The sequence below is a fragment of the Cupressus sempervirens genome, chromosome 8, assembly GCF_028749045.1.
Source record: "Cupressus sempervirens isolate cs-2001-9-10 chromosome 8, ASM2874904v1, whole genome shotgun sequence".
In the NCBI taxonomy this organism is placed as follows: Eukaryota; Viridiplantae; Streptophyta; class Pinopsida; order Cupressales; family Cupressaceae; genus Cupressus; species Cupressus sempervirens.
Genome location: NC_143125.1, coordinates 578,299,468 through 578,321,372, shown reverse-complemented (window position 1 = coordinate 578,321,372; position 21,905 = coordinate 578,299,468).

The window sequence follows — 21,905 nt, the reverse complement described above, 5'->3', positions numbered from 1 at the left end:
AAGGGAGAAGTTGAACTCCTCTTCAGCTTCGATTGGTCTTCTAGACTAAACATGATTAAAAGAATAGTAAGGTTTAGGGTGGTTTGATCTAGTGGGAGTCTCATGGAGTAGCGGCATAGCTACAAGATCAGTCTCCAAGTGGGAGATTTTTGTTTAGTGTGGAGCCCAATAAATCCCCAAGTGGGAGATTGTTAGATTGTGGTGACTAATCAGGGAAGTACTATCCATACTCCATAATTCCTTGTCGGGCCCTATTTTATTGGGATTTTGGGCTAACATGTAATTATTACCTGTAAGTCTAAAGAAAGAAAAAAGTACTTGTATAAAAGGGCTTATGGTTAGGGATTGTTTCATAAGAAGGTGATGCAAAAATTGGTTCTTGAAGTGATATTGAGCTATAAGGGATTACAGATTGTAATCAAGTTGTAATCACTGGATTGTAATAATATCAGACTTACTGTTTGGTGGACGTAGCCTAGGGATTGGGTGAACCACATTAAATCTTGTTGTCTTGTGTTCTTTTCTATGTGATCTATTATTTTTTGATATTGGTTATATTTACATGTAATTGTTATTTATGTCCATGGTTTAATCCTAACAATAGGTTTGCCTTCTTGACTTAAAAAAACTCCAATTTCACCCCCACTAGCATCATGATCAATTTGAAAGACTTTGTTAAAATTAGGTAAAAATAGCATAGGTTATTATATGACCTTTTATTTCATTGTTTCAAATATTTTTTTTAAAAAAAAATTTCATCTCAATTCCTTCTCATCACCCTTGATTGTATCTATCGCATTACCAACCGAACTGAAAGTTTTGATAAAAATCCAATAAAAACTTGCCAAGCTATGAAATGGTCTTACATCCCCAACATTTTTAGGTGTAATCTAATCAAGAATATATTTTACCTTTTTAGGATCCATCTTCAGTCCATCAACAAAAATTTAAAAAACCAAGATACATAATCTCCTCTTTAATAAAAGAATATTTCTTCAAGTTTATCAGTAATTGTTCCATTCTCACCCTCTTTTAAACATTTTTCATATAAAATAGGTGTTATTATTTAGTATTACTATACATTAGTATGTCATCAAGATATACAATCACAAACTTCCTCAAGAATTACTTCAGGCCTAATTCATTAATATGATAAAAGGAATAGGTGCATTTGTTCAATCAAAAGGCATAATCAACCACTCATACAAATGTGCATTAGTTTTAAAAGAATTATTCTATTTATCTCCTTCTCTGATGCTAATTTGATGATATCCACTCTTCAAATTAGTCTCTATAAAATAATTTTCTCCTCTCAAACAATCCATAATATCATCCATCTTAGGAAAAGGAAACTTATACTTCACTACTATTTTATCTATAGCTCTGGAACCAGTGCACATTCTTCATTCTCCGTTCTTATTAGGTTTCAATACAATAGGTACTACACAAGGACTCAAAATTTCTCTTATTAAGCCCTTCTTCATAAATCCTTATACTTATATATTCAGTTCTTCATTCTCTACAAGTGTCAAACTATGTGGTCCTGTGTTAACAAAACTAGCTCTAGATATCAAATCCATAAGACTAATACTTCTTATAGGGTGTAATCCATTAGGCATATTTTTTTGAAATAATTTCTTGAAATTCAATCAAATAATATTGAACCAAGGGATGGAAGGATATTTAAGAGTAATAAACCCAACTTAAACCTACTAGCACCCTACCAAGTGTATACATGAAATCAAAATACATAATTGTAGAAAAGAGATCGTAGATTTTATAGATTTACTAATTGATTTGATAATATAATAGCAACCAATGTGCCCATCTATGATGCCTTCCAAGGTGTGGCCTGATACAATGAATTACAACATCAACTTTCAAATGTGCAATACTTTCTACCTTCTATGGATCGTTCCACTTCATACCTTGAGTCTACCTTCATCATACTACTTTCCTACTATTGGCTCCTAATCTAACATGATTTTATATACCTTTTGAGAATGCACGAAATACCAATGAATAAGTTAAATACCATGATAGATATCTTATGAAATCCAATAGGACTAATTGACAAGACATTTAATTCTTCTTCCCTTTGAATTATGTAGGATTCATGCAAGTATACCTTGCAATTTACTATTACTTACCTTTATGACAATTTTCACCATAAATTCATGTGTGTATAGATGATGTTTGCCTTTGAATCTTCCAATTTAGAGGCTAGATGAAGGATGAAAAATATCTAACTTCCCATACCCTACACCTCTCTAAATCAAGAATAGGTTAACTTTATAGATCTAAAAATTATGCATGAAATACTAATATTTGATTTATAAATTTGAATATTATGTAACTTGACAAAATTCCCAACATCAACTTTTGATTATTTCTTTATTCATTTGGGCCAATTACTCATAATATATGACACATTAAAATAGATCTATCTTCTCACTTTTTGATAATGAAATGAATACCTACTTAAAAATCTTATACTTATAAAAAATCTTCCTATGATATTTTCAATTCTCTTAGCTCATATCACAAATTTGTACAATCTTTTCTATTAACAACAAAATATGAGACAAGATATAATTCAAAAGTTGCAACAAGATTTTGGCATAGAGAGAAAAGGCATATGTCACTTTCTCATTTGACATTTATAATTTATTACATATAAGAAAAAATAAGAATGTGATAATCTAATAGATATAGTTCCAAAAGTGAACAACTAGTAGCCAGTATTTTCAAGATCAGCTCTCTATTTGCAATGTAGGTGTACCTATAGAATGTGAACCTCAAGTAAGGTACCCTATTCTGATTGCTTCCTTCCCTCTATATTCTCTTCAAAATTTTATTCTAGCTCTAATCACTATCTCCACCAGCCAATCCTTTGATCTCAACAACAACTTCCCACATGGAAATATCAATGTCAATGTTTGGCCACATGACATCCCTAACCATATTTAGTTCATTTGGACTTTTAACCCACCTTGCATCTATTATTTCCCTCACCTTGTAACTATTTTGTTCATGTATAATTTTGTATAGAATATCAACAAATTCATAAAACATGGACACATTAACCATACCATTACAATAAGTTGTGATTCTTTGATGATTTAAAATACCCTCAAATGATGTAGACCACTCCTACCATTCCTTTAAGTTTCCATCATTATCAATAATGAGGGGAATAAAACCATATGTACCATCAAAAATTGTTTTTATCTTGTTTTGAATCAGTTACATTTTTCCAAAGAAAAAATCATCAAGATCCTTTCCTTTTCCAATCATTTTCCTTGTAGCAATAATAATTCTTTTTTTCTTTTGGGTTAAAACTGGAATCAATTTCTCAAACATTTGGGTATAGGTGCCCCACCTTTTAAATAATGGAGACAATAACAAAAATCCTTCAAAACATTAATGTTTTCTTCCTTGTAGAGAAATATACATACTATGAATATTTTGAGACATTTTGCAACACACTTATCCTATAAGAAAACACTCCTTTCATTTCTCTGGTCTCTATCTATCTTTCTGCATCTCTTCCATCTATATTGACAGTTGATGCTTGTTCATGTTAGGAATAAGGAGTCTCAACCTCGTATAATTCCTATTGTTATTATTTGTTTTGTAAAATTTATTTCTTGCAAATAATGTTGATGTGTCGACATCTTGAATTGTGTGTAAGGAGATCATGACTAAAATAGTTATGACAGATTCCTATGACATGTAAATGCTATGTTAGAAAGATTCAATGACAGTTTACCATTTGGGAGTAGCCCTAAAGTGAAGTGCATGTTATAAGCATTTTTTGGTTTGCGAAGAGATGTGATCCGAAAAAAGGTGTATTGTTGGTACTGCAAGTAGCTACTGGAGTCTTTTGTTGTTGATGTTGAACTTGCATTGCAAGTTTATTGTAACCTCGTGTTGAAGATAATACATTGTGCATGTTCTGAAGGGGTGGGGTTGTTTTACTGAAAGGTTTTTCTCCACCAGAAAATCCTTATGTTATGTGTTCCTTTCTCTGTCTATTTTCTGTATGCATGGTTGGCTGCAATATTGTTGTTTACATGATATTGAATCTGTAAGTGTAGAAGATTTTAATAGGATTTGCATCATACTTTCCTTATGAGATTAGTGTAGGAAGTTGTTTTCGCACCTGAGTTTCCTTACAGTTTAGTTGTTATATTGGGTACGTAACCTTCCTCATCTATTTTAATTTATTTATCACTAACCTCTATGATAAGTCTAGTAGCATTTTTCAATGCTCTTATTCTAGTCTTCAGTTTTGTGATCTTTTTCTCCATTGCATATGTTTTCTTAATTTATTCCTCATACTATTTTCTAGTGGAAACATATTATCTTCTCCATCAACTTATTAGAGTTCATTGCTGATACTACCTACAAAAAAATAGACATTTCCTTATCATGAGTAGATTGCACACTCCAAAGAATTACATTTCCTAGATGTGTGTCCTTTACCTCCATCAATTTAGGTTTTTTTGATTTTGTAGCTATACTCTAAATAACCATGGCTTGAGCATCTATGGTGTATCTTGGCCCTCTCTATAAACCACCTGGACCAAACCCTTCAATAGATATTGAATTTTCATGCCTTCTTATCAAATCTAACATAAAAGAGGAACATAAGTCCCAACTAGGTAATAGTAGTATCCTTCTTCTTTTTACCAAGCCCCTAACCTATTTAATAATGAGGGTCTCACTACTGGGATCATAGGCTTGAAACTTTTTAACAAACTCCACAACCTTTCCATCCAAGTCACTAAGCTATAATGTTAGAGATAATTGATTTCCCTTTAATTCAAACAAAAATTATTAAATTCACCACTCATCACAAAATAATCATCTTTCAAAAATTCTTGCAATTGGACGGTTCTATCAACTAATCTCCTTGTTGTAAGCTCCATCTCACTAACAACCTTCTCACTCTTAGTGGCAAGGTTAATAAGAAAACTCTGCCTCATGTTAGCAAAATATTGACTTTTTCTTGGGAGAAGTTGTAAGGCTTTTCCCCTCATTTTTTGGGAAATTTCAATTAATTTTTGCTTCTTTCTATCTACCCTTTCCCAAGATGAAGTTTCAAGTTATTCTTCTTCTTCATCTACCATTACAACATTAGGTTTAGGGGAGTTTTTTTTCATCCTCTCCTCTTCCTATTCTCCTACTTTAGTTGGCAAATGTATTATTATTTCCAGATAATTCTAAATACATTTATCAATTTTGTCAAAATAATTCTCTTCATGATAAAATCCTAGGAATGAGGAGTAATTTATTCTCATTTCCTCTTATACCCTCAAAATTTCTTTCCATTTCCTCTTCATATCTCTATAGACATCTTCATATGAATATTTTTTAATAATATCCTCCTCTCACAAGTGTTTACTAGGAGGTAAATTATATCTTATCTTCCTCAATGCAGTCCTAATCACATCAGTAGGATCATATATTCTAGTAATCAAGGATGAAAACTTATAATGTTTGAGGAAATCTTGAACAATTAAATCTATTACATCCATTTCAATATAAAAATCCCCAATTTTAAAATTTTTGCAGAGGAAGACACCATTTTTTGTTGTAGTGCCTAAGTATTATACTCTCATTAAAATTAGTTACCAAAATAATTCCATGATTCCTAATCTCTCTAGAACATGTGGTGGTTGTAGACATGCTTAAATTCTCATAATAGTGCAATTTTCAAATAAGAAAAGGTCTCCTTCATCATGTTTTATTTTTCCATTGTCATCAAAAAACCTAGATGGTTTTAGAAGTTTTCTTACATTTCATGAGACTCTTTCTAAATATCACTTATTATATTCAAAATGAGAAACACAAAATCATTGTAAAATGAAATAGAATTTTCATAAGGGTAGAATCTATTCTATACCCTTGTCCATAGTTGTACTAAAACATTATCTCCCATCTTTGTGGTCTACTCAATAAAACTTTGACTAATATGACCAATGTTCTTGTACAAGACAAAATGCATTAGTAGTGAGTAGTGGTGGAGGTTGAAAATTTGAAAATTTCCTTGCTATGAAAATACAATCTCATTATGTATAATTGTAATGATATTCTTAACATAGTGACACCCAACATTGATGAATTGATCCTAAATGTTGATTACCATCACATAAGTTGCACCAATAACATTCATTATTCCATAAACCCCTTATAGTAAATACAATCCAAAAATAATATTGTCAAAATACCTTCTGAAGTATTCAAGAGGCATAAATTCACATACATTATTTAGAATTTCTCTCTCTTTTTTCTTCTCCATAGGTATGTGATGCCTCATGACCTTTCCAGTGAAGAGTTTCTAAACCCATTGGTCCTTCTAGACCAAATGAGTTTATGAATGATTTTCTATCCAATGAACAAAGCACACTCCTATCTTTCTTGTGAAATGAGTGAATGGTTAGGATTGCATGCTTTGACCAAAGCCTTGACTAGGTTTGCATCAACAAAAAATTCAAGTGCAATTAGATTAACCAAGTTTTTGTACCAAGCATTTGAAGTTAGGGGGTTCTTCATAAAAGAGCCAAAAAACTCTTTGTCCCATTTGTATCTGGCATAGTTTCCCTTCTATAGGAGTCATAAAGGTCACTTATCACATGTGAATTAGCACCTTGTACATTTGAAGACCAAAGGAGAAAATATATTGACTCATCAGTGCAAGGGCTCTGGATTTTGGCTTTACCCTATACTAGACTTGATGGATCTTCTTCAACCTCTACTTGTGAGATTAATGCACCTTCATCTTCATCCATCTTTTTTAAAAAATGGTCAAGAGGTCTTTGTAGATTCTTTGTTTTTGAAAATCTTGAAGATTTAAACTATAACAATGCCTTCATGCATAATAGATTTAAAATATTTTGAGAATTATAAATCTATTAACTACATTAAAGACTTCAAACACATGTAATCTTTAAAATTCTCATAAGACTCTATAATTCATAGTTTATGGCATTTGTATTCTCCTATCATCAATCTTCCATGTAGCATTGTACTTTTCTTCCCTATTCTTCTTTAAAATTGCTTGTCTTTATCACTACTCCACTAAAATAAGAGGGTGTGATGTTGCGAAGGACCTTGTATCAATCCTAGTCCCAACCTTGCAACTTTTATTTTAGAAACCCTTCTAACATATATGAAGTTGTGCCTTACATTATTTTACATTCATTTCCACTTCGTCGATTTGTCTTTCTCATACTCACTAACTGTTGCAATGTCATGCAAAACTATTAGCCTTAGCAATTTTTCATGCCACACTTAACTATTCTTTCCTTCTGTATAACATCACAATATTCTACCTTGATTGTTTAAGTTAAGTCATGAAGTATTACTCATCTTTCTCATTGCAATATTGTGATCATGTCTTACTATTTAAAATTTACATTGCGAAACTACACATAATCATCTTACTAGTTATGATCGCAATATCATAGGGGTCAAGAAGTCAAGATACTTTAGTGAAGAGATATAATTTTTGAAATTTTACCTAGCTCATCATGACACCACAGCCCTTAAACAACAATGATATAAAGTCAATGATGGTACACTTTTACAACATTAATCACTTACTCGCTACTTCATAGATCAAAATCCTTAATTTTGAGAAATTGTAGAGATGTAGGGATTTAAAATATCTTATGACCTTCTTGTCATCATGAGATGAAATATTACCAAGTGTTAACATTGGAGATGTTGTGCCCTTACACTTTACTTAATACTACCACCACATTGTGGATTCCATGCAACTGTCAGGCTTGATTGTGGAGAAGTTGTGACTCTAAGATAATATAGTGGATCAAAATATTGGAAATTAAAAGGTAACCTTCAAAAAAAATATGGAGATGTAGCACCCCTATCAAATTCCTCTAGCTTGTAGCTTTGCAACTTGAAATTGAAGCATGAATAGAGGCCAATGATATAGCACTTGATTGCTAGTTTCCACTTTGTGACTTAAAATTGTAAACATGAAATTGACACTGTGAAGTTGTACAATTATCATATATATCACTTGATCATAGCCTTAATGTTAAATATTAAAAATTGCCTTGAGATACCACAACCTTCAGCACATTGTCGCTTTGCAATTTAAAATACTTAAGACTTAAAACCTCTTACGAAGCTATATGACATTTAAAAATTAAATATAAACAGGAGACAAGGCATGGAATAAAATCAAAAATTAATTCTACGTATAAGACGACCTAGGGCTTGAAAATTTGGGTACAAAGTAACCAAAAAAATCTCAAGATGGACCTCTTTTTAAAATTAAAAAACTTTTATTATAGGTCAAGAACTTTTAGCCTATCACAAAATTGGGCTAAAAGTGGTTCTGTCTTGGGATGATGAATAACTGGTGTTCATACAAGAGCTCAAAATCATTGGGAGAAGTAGACCACACACACAAGCTTGAAAACTTGGAGAGCACTAAGAAAACCTATACAATAGGCTAGGTAGACCAATCTATATACATGGAAAACATAGTAAGGAAGAAAACACACCTATTTTAAGAATTTACAAAATATACAACACTATCCCACTACTCATGGAAAAATAATACTTCTTAGGAGAAATATTTCTTCAAGAGCTATCCATGAATTGGAAATTCAAGAATATTACCATAGGGTTCTTTCAGAATGTGTGAGTTTTCACCCCATTTTGAGACAATCAAATAAAGACCAAACCATGTAGGGTCAAATTTACCATATTTTCCCTTATCCTCTAGTCTTTCTTTCCATGTTAGTTTCATATCATCTAGTTCAATTTTTTTGGTAATGGATCTTTTGTCACACAAGTGCTCCATTTGTAACTACAATCTTGAGTTTCTAATGGTTTCCTCTCTTCTACTTTCATCCTATGTAATAAGATCGTCTAGTATATCTCACATATCATCATTAATGTCATCATCATATCTTTGGATGAATTTATACATCCCAATCAAGTTGTTCTATGGTAGTCTAGTATGAATCCAATATACCAAATTAAAAGTTTCCAATCCAATTACTTTCTTTATTATCACCCTTTATTCCCACACCACTAATGGTAACTTAGAATCCAAAGCCTTCTTGTTTTCATCTAGAATACTCTTGATGATATTCAATAAAATTTTGTTTGTGGATTATGCTTGTCCATTTCCCTAGGGATGATATGGGGAAGAATTTTATCTATTTGTTTCATATTCATTAGATCTAAAACACATGGCATTGTTTTTTACAACCTTATCTAGACATCCAAATCTAGTGATAATATTATTATTTTTAAAGTCATTCACCACATTTCTAGTTGACCTACTAGTTGGGATAGCCTCCACCCACTTTGTTAAATAATTAGTAGCAACCAAGATCCTTAATTCACCACCATTTGACTTATTAGCAATTTCTCCTATGAAATTAATGGCCCATTTCTAAAAAGTGGCTTGCACCTCCATTGGTTTTAATTTTTAGAAAAAATTGTTAGTTTAATTTGATTTATTAAATACACTTTACTCCATTCTTAAGATTTCACTTTATGCACTTTTGCATTCTCATTTAATAATTAATTAGTAATTATTAAATAGAATTTAACTTTTTGGTTACCCTTTTCAGGTTTCAGTCTCCTTCTATAAGGATTGATCATTTTTAATTATCTCACATCTTTTTCATTTCTGAGAATACAATTTGCATATTTATAGAGCAAAACCCTTGCCTCCTCTTGTCTTTTTCTTCTCTATGACAGATTTTTACATGCAAGTATTCTTCAAAATTTGTGAATTTGTATTTCTCAAATCCTTCATGTACATATCAAAGCCAAATTTGTTATAGATTGTTTGGTATTTGGAGAAAAAGGAGAACAAGGGTTTGACATAATAGATTTGGAGTTTTTCAAGAATTTCTTGTGAAAATAGGAGGTCTCTAATTTTTTGATCACTTTAAGGCCAAATAGACCTCATGGTTGGATTTAGAAGGCATCAAAAACCCCATTTTCATATAAAGCTTGTCAATTATGGACAACATTGATCTATGAGGAAAATTAATTTTTCCCAATAGGGTTGTACAACCTCCTGTGCACACTCTAAGGTGAAATTGACTTTTAAAAATCACATAAAATCATGAATGGGCCAACATGGTTTATAATTTTCACTAATAGTCACCAAAACTACTAGTAGTAGCAATAACCGATAGTGGAAACTGTTAGTAGTCCTGCTGGCCATAGTGGTTCTTAGCGACTATCACTGCTCAGTTAGCAATTGCCACTAGCAAAGCCTACCACCTGGCATCCCTAATGTGGCTCTATCACCCTCCCTCCACTCGGGCTCCACCTCCACTCCACTCGAGGTGGATGAATTTTCTTTTTTTTTTTTAATTTTAAAAAAAAATCCTTTTTGATGCTCATTCTAAGGGCCCTATATTTTTTTCACGATATCCTGATGGGGGTCTTTTTTTTATCCAAAAGAAGCACTAGAAAGCTAGTTCCAATATGGAGATGATCGCATAGGTATTTTTGGGATTTTTTCCAATTTGGTACCTATTATTGTGCTTGAAGTTTGTTGATGACTTATATCTTATAGGGGGCATAACTTCTTCGTTATAGCTCTATTTTCCAATTTGATAAAAGCATTGAAAATTTTTCCTAAAGCACTTTCAAAATTCTTTTTCATTTCACCAATATTTTGTACCAAGTATTTTTAATTTTTTTCTCAAGATTTTTTTCTCTTCTCTCATTTACACATTCCTTCTAGCAGCTGGGGTTCAGTTTTTTGCATTTTGCGGGGTGTTTTTTCATATTGTTTCTATTATTTACTTATGTAAAATAGAACTACACTAAAAAATAATTAAACACCTTCTAAAATAATGGTTGAGACCTCTTCTTGTCTAGAACTTCTGACCCCTCATAATTATCACACTTGGAAGACCTCGATGACTCAATTTCTCTAATCAAAAGGGTTGTTATCTTGTTTATATGTCATGCAACCAATTTTTTACAGGCCTTATGAGGTCATGCAACATAGGAAAAAAATGGATGTTGCAATAGGATTTATTTCTTTATAGGTATTAGATAGTCTACAATTTTGGCTAGATGGGTGTAATACTTCTCTAGCTATGTTGGCCAAGCTTCATGGCTTGTTTGGTATTGTAAATGAGTTTAAAGCACTTCATTTTAAGGTAGAGTTTACCTCTCTTGTACTAGATTCCTTTCCTTCCATTGAGGACTTCTTGATGAAGTTCAACCAATAGAGATCCTTGTTGCAAGGCTGTGGAAAGGCATAGACTAACATTGAGTGCATTTATCTTTTTCTTTCTAAGCTTCATGCAAACTTTTAGAGTTTTCCTCCTACCTTCTATTCCACCAAAGATTCTTTGGGTAATATATTTTCCATTCTATCCTTTGAGGTTTTTTTGGATCATTTGATTCAAGAGAAATCTAAGCTCTCTCATTTGGATTCTCTCACAAGCTCATAGACTTATGCATTCGTAGCTTGACCATCTTTGGGGACAAAGGAGAAGACTCAAAAGTCTGATTCTATAGAGTCTCAAATTGATTCTAGCACTTGTGGGTCATTAGGGCCACCTCCTCCTATGGGGAATAAAACAAATCTAGAAAGACTGAAGTATGCATATTGTAATAATCCTAATTATGACGAGTCACATTTCTATGAGAAGAAGTTAGATGGCTATGCCAAATAGGCTTTAGATTTGACAACTATCCTTCGAAAGAGCAACATTGATATTCCTTCTACTTCTCATAGATCTTATTCATCATCATCATTTTAGTTTGATTGTAAAAATATAGGATAGGGTCATGCACTATGTGCAACTACTATTCCTCATTCTTCTAGACAGTTATTGGATTTGAGTGCTTCCACCATATGATATCTTTTTAGGATTTGTTCTCTTCTTTTGTGGCTTCTCCTATTCCACACATTTTGATACGGAACAATAGTTTTATGACTATATCTGGGAAAGGTTCTATTGACATTGATGATGGTACATTTAGTGATGTGCTTTGTGTTCCATCTTTTTCCTCTAATCTTCTCTCTATTTATCAGATTACACACAGTGGGACAGGGAACATAGTTGAGTTTGCATAGGATTTAGTGCACATCAAAGATAGTGAGCCAAGAAAAACTATTTCTATAGGGATTGTTAATCATGCTTCCGACCTATATTCCTTCTCATATTTTGGTCCACCATCTCCACTACTGGAGAGTCGCTCTCTTCTTTCATGAGAATCTACTGAGGTGAAGGTAGGTCGCTTGAACTTATGTGTTTTTCCTAACACCAATGTTATGACTTCTACACCTCCACCTCCTATTTAGATTTCATCTCTTACATAGGATTACTCTTAATCATTTCCCACTATTGCAGCTCCAATCATTGATCCACCTACTATAGTTTTTGAGGATATATCAGAGGACACACATCTCCTCTTTGACAAAAGATTCAACACACCTATTATCCCATCTCCATTGAAGATTCCATTTCAATGTTCTCATGCTTTCTCTTTTGAGCATTAGCTAGGACTTCTAACTGCACCTTATATACATGGGTTTTATCATCATTGTTAATTTCCTTTGTTATATTCAGATTGGAGCCACATTGGTATGTTCATCAACATAGGAGTTCTATCATTTTGGGGGGACTATGGAGTCTCAATATTCTATCATGGAGACTTTCATTGTACTTATGGTCTTGAGAGATTCTATTGAGATCTTTCATGTGTGCATCCTTTTTCTATCTCTTTTTGGAGAAGAATTTTTACCACTTGCTTTTCTCTATTTCTTTGTTTCATAGAGATTTGGTTGTGATTGGTTACCTCACCAAGCATTGTTGCTAGGACCCAAGTTTTCTTCTAGCATTCCATTGTAGTTTCCTTACTCTTTTTACATTTTTTGTAGTTGCATTGTTGCTCATCTTAAGAGGGATGTTAGAGTAAAGCGCTAATTAAATTTCATTTATCTTCCTTCTTAATATTTCACTTTATGAATTTTTGCATTCTCATTTAATAATTAATTAGTAATTATTAAATAGCATTTAGCTTTTAGATTACCCTTTTCAAGTTTCAATCTCCTTCTATAAGGATAAATCATTTAGAATTATTTCATCTTTTTTTTATTTCTAAGAATACAATTTACATATTTTTAGAGAAAAACCCTTGCCTCCTTTTGTCTTTTTGTTCTCTGTGATAGGTTTTTACATGCAGATATTCTTCAGGCTTTGTGGATTTGTATTACCCAAATCTTTCTTTAATGGCATGTTTCCAAAGAATTTTAACTTATCAAAAATTCTTTGACAAGGGTCACATTTTCTTTCTAATTATTAATCATCTTTGAATAAGGTTGGCCACCAAAAGCTAGATCTTATCACTCTGTGGATTGTAGTCTTGACCATGTAGTGACCATCACATACTCCACTATGTATCTCATTTAGAATCCTGATTGATTCCTCCTTTTCAACACATTTCAACAATACCCCTTCAAAATCTCTCCACCATAATTTTCCATCAATAATAATATACTAGATAGCCTAGAGTTTAAGTGATCATTTCTCATTATTACTCATTTTAGATGGAGTATTCATGTGTTATAAATAGTGGATGGTGTCCTTATACTAATCACAATGATCAATATCACAAATATATGTGTGATGGTTATCATCTACAATATTTATTTGGTTTGTATCTAAGTTTGACCATGCCATTAGTTTTTCCAAACCTTGATGTCTCACCAACTAATTGATCTCGATATCTACATTGAATTATTGAGTTCTATTTATCCATCTACACCTTTTTCTTTACACTTCTTATTGAGAAAATATGTCTTTAACTAGAATACTTGGAGCAAGGGATATGACTATAGTATTATAAATAGGAATTACTTAGAGGAGGATGAATTAGTAATTTATAAACTTTAGTCACCAACTGGATATTATTTCTTACTTTAAACCATACATAAAAAAGTAATAAAGTAAAGTTGAATAGTAATAGTAACCATGTACAAAGATAACTCATAAAACCATATTTTATTAACTAGGGAAACCCTAGCCAAGGGAAAACCCCAGTGGGGATGATACCCACTAGATAATATACTAATATATAAGTTCCTTGTTAGAGGATGGAGTCTATTATGAGTCAATGAGAAAATTCAGTATAGAGAGTCCCTATTAGGAGACTTTGAATCCTTGTTAGGAGATTCCAACCCTATTAGGAGTTGTCATTTAATAGATGCAAGATGAGCCCACTACCCAAATATGTGCTTCCAATTACAAGAAGAGATCACTGCCAAAACAAGTAATCAAACTTCTAGAATGTAGGTACTGTAAAATCTTCCTTAACTAATCCTTCATTTTTGGTTCAATCTTTGATCAAAAAAATAGCTTTACAAAACTTTACATATATCACTTTCACAAAAGTTCACATATAATCTCTTAACACAACAACTATGCTTGCACACTTGAATTCACAAGATGTCCTTAGGATAAATAACATGTCTTTATAAAATTTGCTTCTAGGTCAGCTAGAACATAATATACTTTTCCAACTTAGAGTAAACATCTAGCATGTTGGCCCTAATTGGTTAAGTAATAATTTTGAAAACAAAATAACTCCTTTCCTTTAATTCTATTATCTTCTTACATTGCTAAAACACAAATATCTTAGTTTCAAATAGTCTATACTAACTTCTAAGGTTATACACATTATCATCAACATGTATAATATCTCCATCTAACTTCGCTAGTCATAATATGATATCAATAATAGATTACAAACAAAACAATACACTATTGTATACCAAATTCATACTTAGATAATTTATGAGTACCAAAGGCTAAGTATCTTTATTTTTGAGGTTTCCTATAAGCATGTACATCATGTGTTGCCATAAATAACAACAATTACATATCTTCATGAGCCAATTTTCAAAAATTTCCCCTTTTGGCATTAATGGCAACAAAACAAGGAAAATTGTCTAAGTATCAAAAACTTAAAATAAATTTAACACATTAACATTACATCTATTACAACTTGTCCATCTTACATATGATCCCCCTTACAATATGATTTCATACTATACAATATTGGTTCCTCCTCTTTACCTAATTTACAATTTTCTTATGTACTTCTCCCCCTTTGATATCAATGACAAAGGTTAAAATGCTAAAGACTGTCCATTTGCTGTCAAAATCTCTATAAACATCTACCTTAAACTGATAGTATCTTCATGTAGTCAACAAAAATTTCCTTAAGATTGTTCATACCTTTAGCCCATGTATCTTAGATGTATTCGACAGAGGTGAGAATTGCACATATGACATCTAATGCAATCCAAACTATTGTTAGGATTAAAAATCAAATAGAAATAACAATTACATGTAAATATAGCCAATATTTTAAAAAAAGATCACATAGAAAAGAACATAAGACACCAAGATCTAATGTGGACATAGCCTAGGGTTTGGGTGAACACAAGACACCTACTAAAGACTCCAACTACATGTGCACTATATGGTCTTGTATGTATCATAGCATACATCAAGCTTCCTATAGCTGAAGCATAGGGTACCTTGGACATCTTATCCTCCTCTTCTCATGCCTTTGGACACATATCCTTAGTCAACTTCAAATGACTAGGTAAAGGTGTGCTGATAGATTTAGCATTCTCTATAGAGAAATATTATAACACCTTCTCAACATAATCAACCTGAGATAGTGTCAATTTCCTATGCTTCATATCTCCACAAATCTTCATACTAAGGATTTTCCTTACTACCCCAAATCCTTCATAGCAAATACATGTGCTAACTAGCATTTTAGGCCCTTAATATGATCCATGTTAGACCCAACTATAAGCATATCATCAACATATAAACATAAAATGATGTAGCTATCATCATCAAACCTCTTAAAATAAATAAAATGATCTAAATGACACCTATTGTTTCCATGATCATGCATAAAACCATAAAATTTTAGATACCATTGCCAAGGTGCTTGTTTCAAGCCATATAAACTTTTCTTCAATCTATACACTACGTTCTCCTTATCTTTGAACTCAAATATCTATGGTTGTTCCATATATATCTCTTCATCCCAATCACTATGAAGGAAGGCTATTTTTACATCAAGCTACTCTAGATGAAAATCTTTAGTAGCCACAATACTTAGAATAGTACGCATAGAAGTCATTTTAACAAGTAGAGAGAATATCTCATCAAAATCAATGCCCTTTTTCTGTTTAAATCCTTTTACAACTAACCTAAATTTAAATATTTCCTTACCTCCATCCTCTTATTCTAACCTACAAACCAATTTATTTTGTAAAGCCCTTTTACCTATAGGCAACTTTCCTAAATCCCATGTCTTATTTTTTAGCAAGGAGTCCATTTATTCTTTCATTGCAAACTCCCACTAAATCTTAGTATCCACCTACACTAATTCATCATAACATTTAGGTTCACCAAGATCGGTAAGTAAAATAGAATATAAGGAAGGAGAAAATCTTTCTGGAGGTCTACTTAACCTTGTTGACTATCTAACATTTATGGGGTTGTGTGGTATTTTTTTTTGTGGTTTTTGCACATCATGGAGAATTATTGGAACATCATCTTTTGGAGTATCATCTAGCACTATATAATCATCTTCTTTCTTCTCACATTGCTACAACAGATCTTTGTACAACACTTTCTCATTGAATATGACATCCCCACTTCTTACAATTTTATGAATTTTAAAATCCCAAAGCTTATAACCAAATTCATTAATGTCATATCCAAAAAATACACATTTCTTTGAGTTAGCTTCTAGCTTGGTTCTATTTTCAGAATCTATATGAGCAAAACCTTCACAACTGAAGGTTTTGAGAAAAAAAATAACTCACCTTCTTTCCAGTTCATGCTTCCTCTAGAATACCACAACCCAAAGGAGTAGAGGGACCTCTATAAATCAAATATACAGTAGTATTGACAGCCTCTTCCCACATGTGTAAGGGCAACCTAGCATATAACTACATGCTCCTTGTACAATCCATTATAGTCTTGTTCATGAGTTCAACCACTCCATTTTCTTGTGGATTCCTTGGAACAATTTTCTCTCTACGAATACCATTAGTGGAGCAATAATCTTCAAATTAATGACTACAATACTCACCACCATTATCAAATGTAATACATTTTTATTTCTTTCCAATCTCATTTTTAACCAAGCATTTCCATTTCTTAAAAGTTTAAAATATATTAGATTTCTATCTAAGGAAATAAACTCATACTTTTCTAGTTGTATCATCAATAAATGTAACATAATAATGAGAGCCACTGAGGGAAGATATTTGAGTCGGTCCCCATATATCTATATGTACAAGCTCTAAATTCTCCCTTTTATTTTCCTTCCCAATCTTCACAAAACTCGCTCTCTTTTGTTTTCCATACACACAACTTTCATAGAAATTCATATTAACACATTTCATACCTGGTAAAAATTTATTTGAATGAATTACTTTCATACCTTTCTCACTCATGTACCCAAGTTTATTGTGCCACAATGCTATATCAGAATCTACAACAACTATTTGTTCTCCCTACTCAACTATAGAAAATCTTCTTGAACATTCATTTTTCTCTAAAATAATCAAAGTAGAGGGAACAATATGACTTGTACAACGATATAAGGTTCCTACTTTCACACCTTTTGTTACTACAAGGGAACCTTTTGAAACCTTCCAATTTTTGTCATTAAAAGTAACTACACAACCCTCATCATTGACTTGCTCTGTTAAAATTAAATTCCTACTCAACCTTGGAATATTTTTTACCTCACGTAGTAGCCAATGATTCCCATTCTTCAACTTAATCTTAACTTTTCCCTTTCCAAAAATCTCACAAGGTTCATTATCCCCCAAATAAACAAGCCCAAAATCCCCTTAGGCATAATCAATGAAATAACCTCTATGAGGTGTAGCATGAAATGAAGCACTAAAATCTAAAACCTATGAATCATCAACACTTTCTAAAGATAGAAGTAAAGCACCCTCTTTAGATTTGTTACTTAGCACATTTTCCTCCTTGTCTTCATCTAGTTTATCTCCTTTATTTTTCTTTTGAGTCCAACAATCTTTCTTTTTATGCCCTAGTTTCCCATAGTACTAGCAGTCATTTGGTCCTCTCGATTGAGACCTCCTCCCCTTTGACTTTCTTCTTGATTTCCCATAATTTTTGGAATTACTTCCTATCTTAGTCATTTTGCCTCTACTTTGTCTATTCAAAGCACTTCCTAGTGTAGATCCACTTGAGGATTTCCTATGAGTTTTGTCACTCAAAATAGCATTGATCACATCATTATATTTTAGGGTACTAAATCTAGTAACATAATTACTCATAGCCATTACTAAGTCATTCCAACATTCAGGCAAAGAACACAAAATCAAGAGAGCCCTAATTTATTCATCAAAATTGAAACCCACAAAATATAGCTAACTAGTAATAGTATTAAACTCTTTTAAATGATCTACAACAAATCGACCTTCTATCATTTTCATATTAAATAAACACTTCATGATAAATACCTTGTTTGAAGTGAAGGGCTTTTCATACAATTTAGCTAGGGTTTGCATCAACTCTTCTATCATCTTTTCTTTTGTAATATTAAATGTCACCAATGGTGCTAGGCATAATCGAATGCTCCCAATTTCCTTTCTATCCAAAATATCCCAGTCATCATTCGGGCATAGATCCCTAATTCTTGGTTTTGCCTTCCAACGGCTTCCATAAATCCTTCTAATAAAGATAGTCTTCCATTTGCATCTTCCATAACTAAAAGTTTTTCCCATTAAACTTATCAACCCTTAGCTTGCCCTCATCTACCATCATTCCCACTCAGCCGTGTGACTCCCACTCAACTGTGAGACTTTCCTAGAGAGGATAACCATGCTCTAATACCACTGTTTAGGATTAAACCTCAAATAGAAATAAAAATTACATGCAAATATAACCAATATTAGAAAATAAAAGATCACACAAAAAAGAACACAAGACACAAAGATTTAACAACATTCACCAAAACCCTAGGCTACATCCACCAAATGACAAGTCCAATATTATTACAATCCAGTGATTACAAGCTAATTACAATCTATAATCCCTTAAAACTCAATACCGCTATAAGAACCAATTTTTGCACCACACCTTATCAAATAATCCCTAACACTGTTCCCTTTTATACAAGTATTTTTTGCCACTTTAGGGATACAACATGTCAGCCATATGTTGAGAATATAAGCAATAGCCAATTGATGAATAGTAGCCCAAAATTTTGTGCCATTGGTGAATAGTAGCCCAAAAAAAATTCCAAACAAATTATGAAGTATGTATAGTACTTCCCTGATTAGTCACCACAATCTAACAATCTCCCACTTGGGGATTGATTAGAATCCACACTAGACAACAACTACGTTAAGGTTAGAGTATAGAATAAGTGTCCTTCGCCTTGACACATTCCTCCAATTATTTCTCAATAATAAATATTTTTAGAGCAATACACTCTCTGAAATCTGATACTCTCTTCAAAATTTGTTCTTTTCAAAATTCCAATTTCATTGTATTTTTATGAATATTGGCCACTTGTCCTTTAAAATCATCAATTTTACTAGCAGGATGCTATACTAGCTAGATAAAGTATCTAGCTCACTCATCTTTCCTCCAATATGACTATCAATATCCTTAGTCAACTTCTAAGATAGGGTACACTTTATGTACAATATCTTGTTATCCTATTTGTGATGTCCCCAGTTTTAGATTAGGTTTTAATAAGAGTTCAACAATAATATTTTATTAATTTAATATATTTATATAGATAAATATATGATATAAAATCATCTAATACATTTTATGATATATTTAAATATAATGATAATATATTATCAATTACTAATGATAATATAATTCTACTAATATAGTAATATTAGAATACATATATCTACCAATATAAGAATCTGATGATATATGTAATAATTATAGTAAATCAGGATGGTACTAAATGAATGGTGATAACATTATTATGTTATCTAAATAGCTTATATTATCCATAATCCTAAGGATACACTACAAATATGAAAATTTAATGATCAATTTTATGCATATAATACATATTAATATATATTGTTAAATATATGTTAATTAATAACTATTAAACTTTAACTATAACAACTAGTTAATTATTATTTGAAGGGATGCAACCATTCATGACTATTCACTAGTTATAATATATATAAATAGGAGAACAAATGATAGTCTAAGGAATATCAGATAGAAGATGATAAAGCTCATACGGAGCAAAATTGGAAAATATATGCACAATTAGAATTAAAACCCTAATGTCCTAATTGGGGACATTACACTAGTGACATTTACAAAGTTCCTTGCTACAAGTATCAAGACTTATCAAATTGTTCTTAATATTCTGACAATTAGTGCTAAACAAGTTAGCATCATGTGAGATTTGTGCCTTTGTTTCTGTAACATTCAACAAATCTATGAATTCATCATCAAAATATTTCAGCACTGCATGTGCCCTATATTCAATATCTACTTATGTGTGCTACACTACTAAAGTACTATGTAATCTTTTGTTAACCTCCTTCAAGGTTCTTTGCAGGCTCTTCGTTGTCTTGTTATTCTAAATAAGTTTAACAAAGATGAGATCAAGTCAATTTGATCAGTTGTCAGGCTGGCATGCAAAAGTGGAGTAGATGAACTAGAAGGTTTACAGTCATCTTCCCTTCACTTCTTTTTAGCTGCTTCTTTTACTCTTCTTTCTTCTTCCTCTTTGTCTTCTCTTTCATTTCTTTCTTTTTCTGATGGGGACACAACCCAAGCACAGAATGGACACAACAAGAAAGGGAAAATTTTATTAACTATAAAAATATGCTAGTACACTTAGTGCAGAGAAACAGGCCCTATGGGCTTACAATAGCATAAATCTGGAGATAAATTCTTCTCCCAGTACCTTCTCTCAAACTCCACTCTGAACTACCTTTTGTAATGCCAAAAATGTTCTTAAATAGACCCTAGAGGTTTAAAGATTAGGAATACATTCTAGAAAGTGCTAGTTGGCATCCACTGACCAAGTAGAAGACTCCAGAAGTTGCGTTAGAAGTCAATGCAAAATCTAGAAGAATCCAAAAATGGTAATTGAACTTTCGAGAGGCATAACTTTTGAATCATAGCTCCGATTGACGAACTATTTACATTTTCGAAAAGCTCTCAAAGTGCTCTATAGCCCTATGGCCCAGATTTTCTTGTCCCCCATTTTTTGGCCCTGTTCAAGGTCATTTAATGCCCCTAACCTAACTTTGAAGCATTCTTAGGAGGTCTCCAAAAATTGAAAAACTGCAATAACTTTCAAACCATGGGGCCTTTTGGCCTGATTCTTTTTCTAGAATTCACTAAATTATAATTATAATCATATGACCAATTTACACCTTCTAGTTCACTAAAATGATAGCTCAATTACATACTCTTATTTTTTTTTGCATTTACACGTATCCCAAGGTAATTAAAAACTCTAACCCAGAACACTGATAGTGGAACTGTGAGAGCTGGAACCTTTATTTGACCCAAATGGGTATCCAAAAATGAAAAAACATGAAACAAAAACTAAGTCTAAGTACATTTTTTTTGGGTGACACAGGATTGCCCTTATACCTCTGGATGCTCCTACATCATTTTCTCTCTTTTCTTCCTCTTCTAATCTCTTCTTCTTATCTTCCTTTGTTTTCCTTTTTACTTCTTCTTCAACTTAACTTTTCTTTTCTTTCTCTTTTGTTCTTTTCATCTTATTTTCAAGCAATTTTTGTTTGGCCTCTTCTATTTTCCTTTTCACCTCCTCTAATAACATCTTCT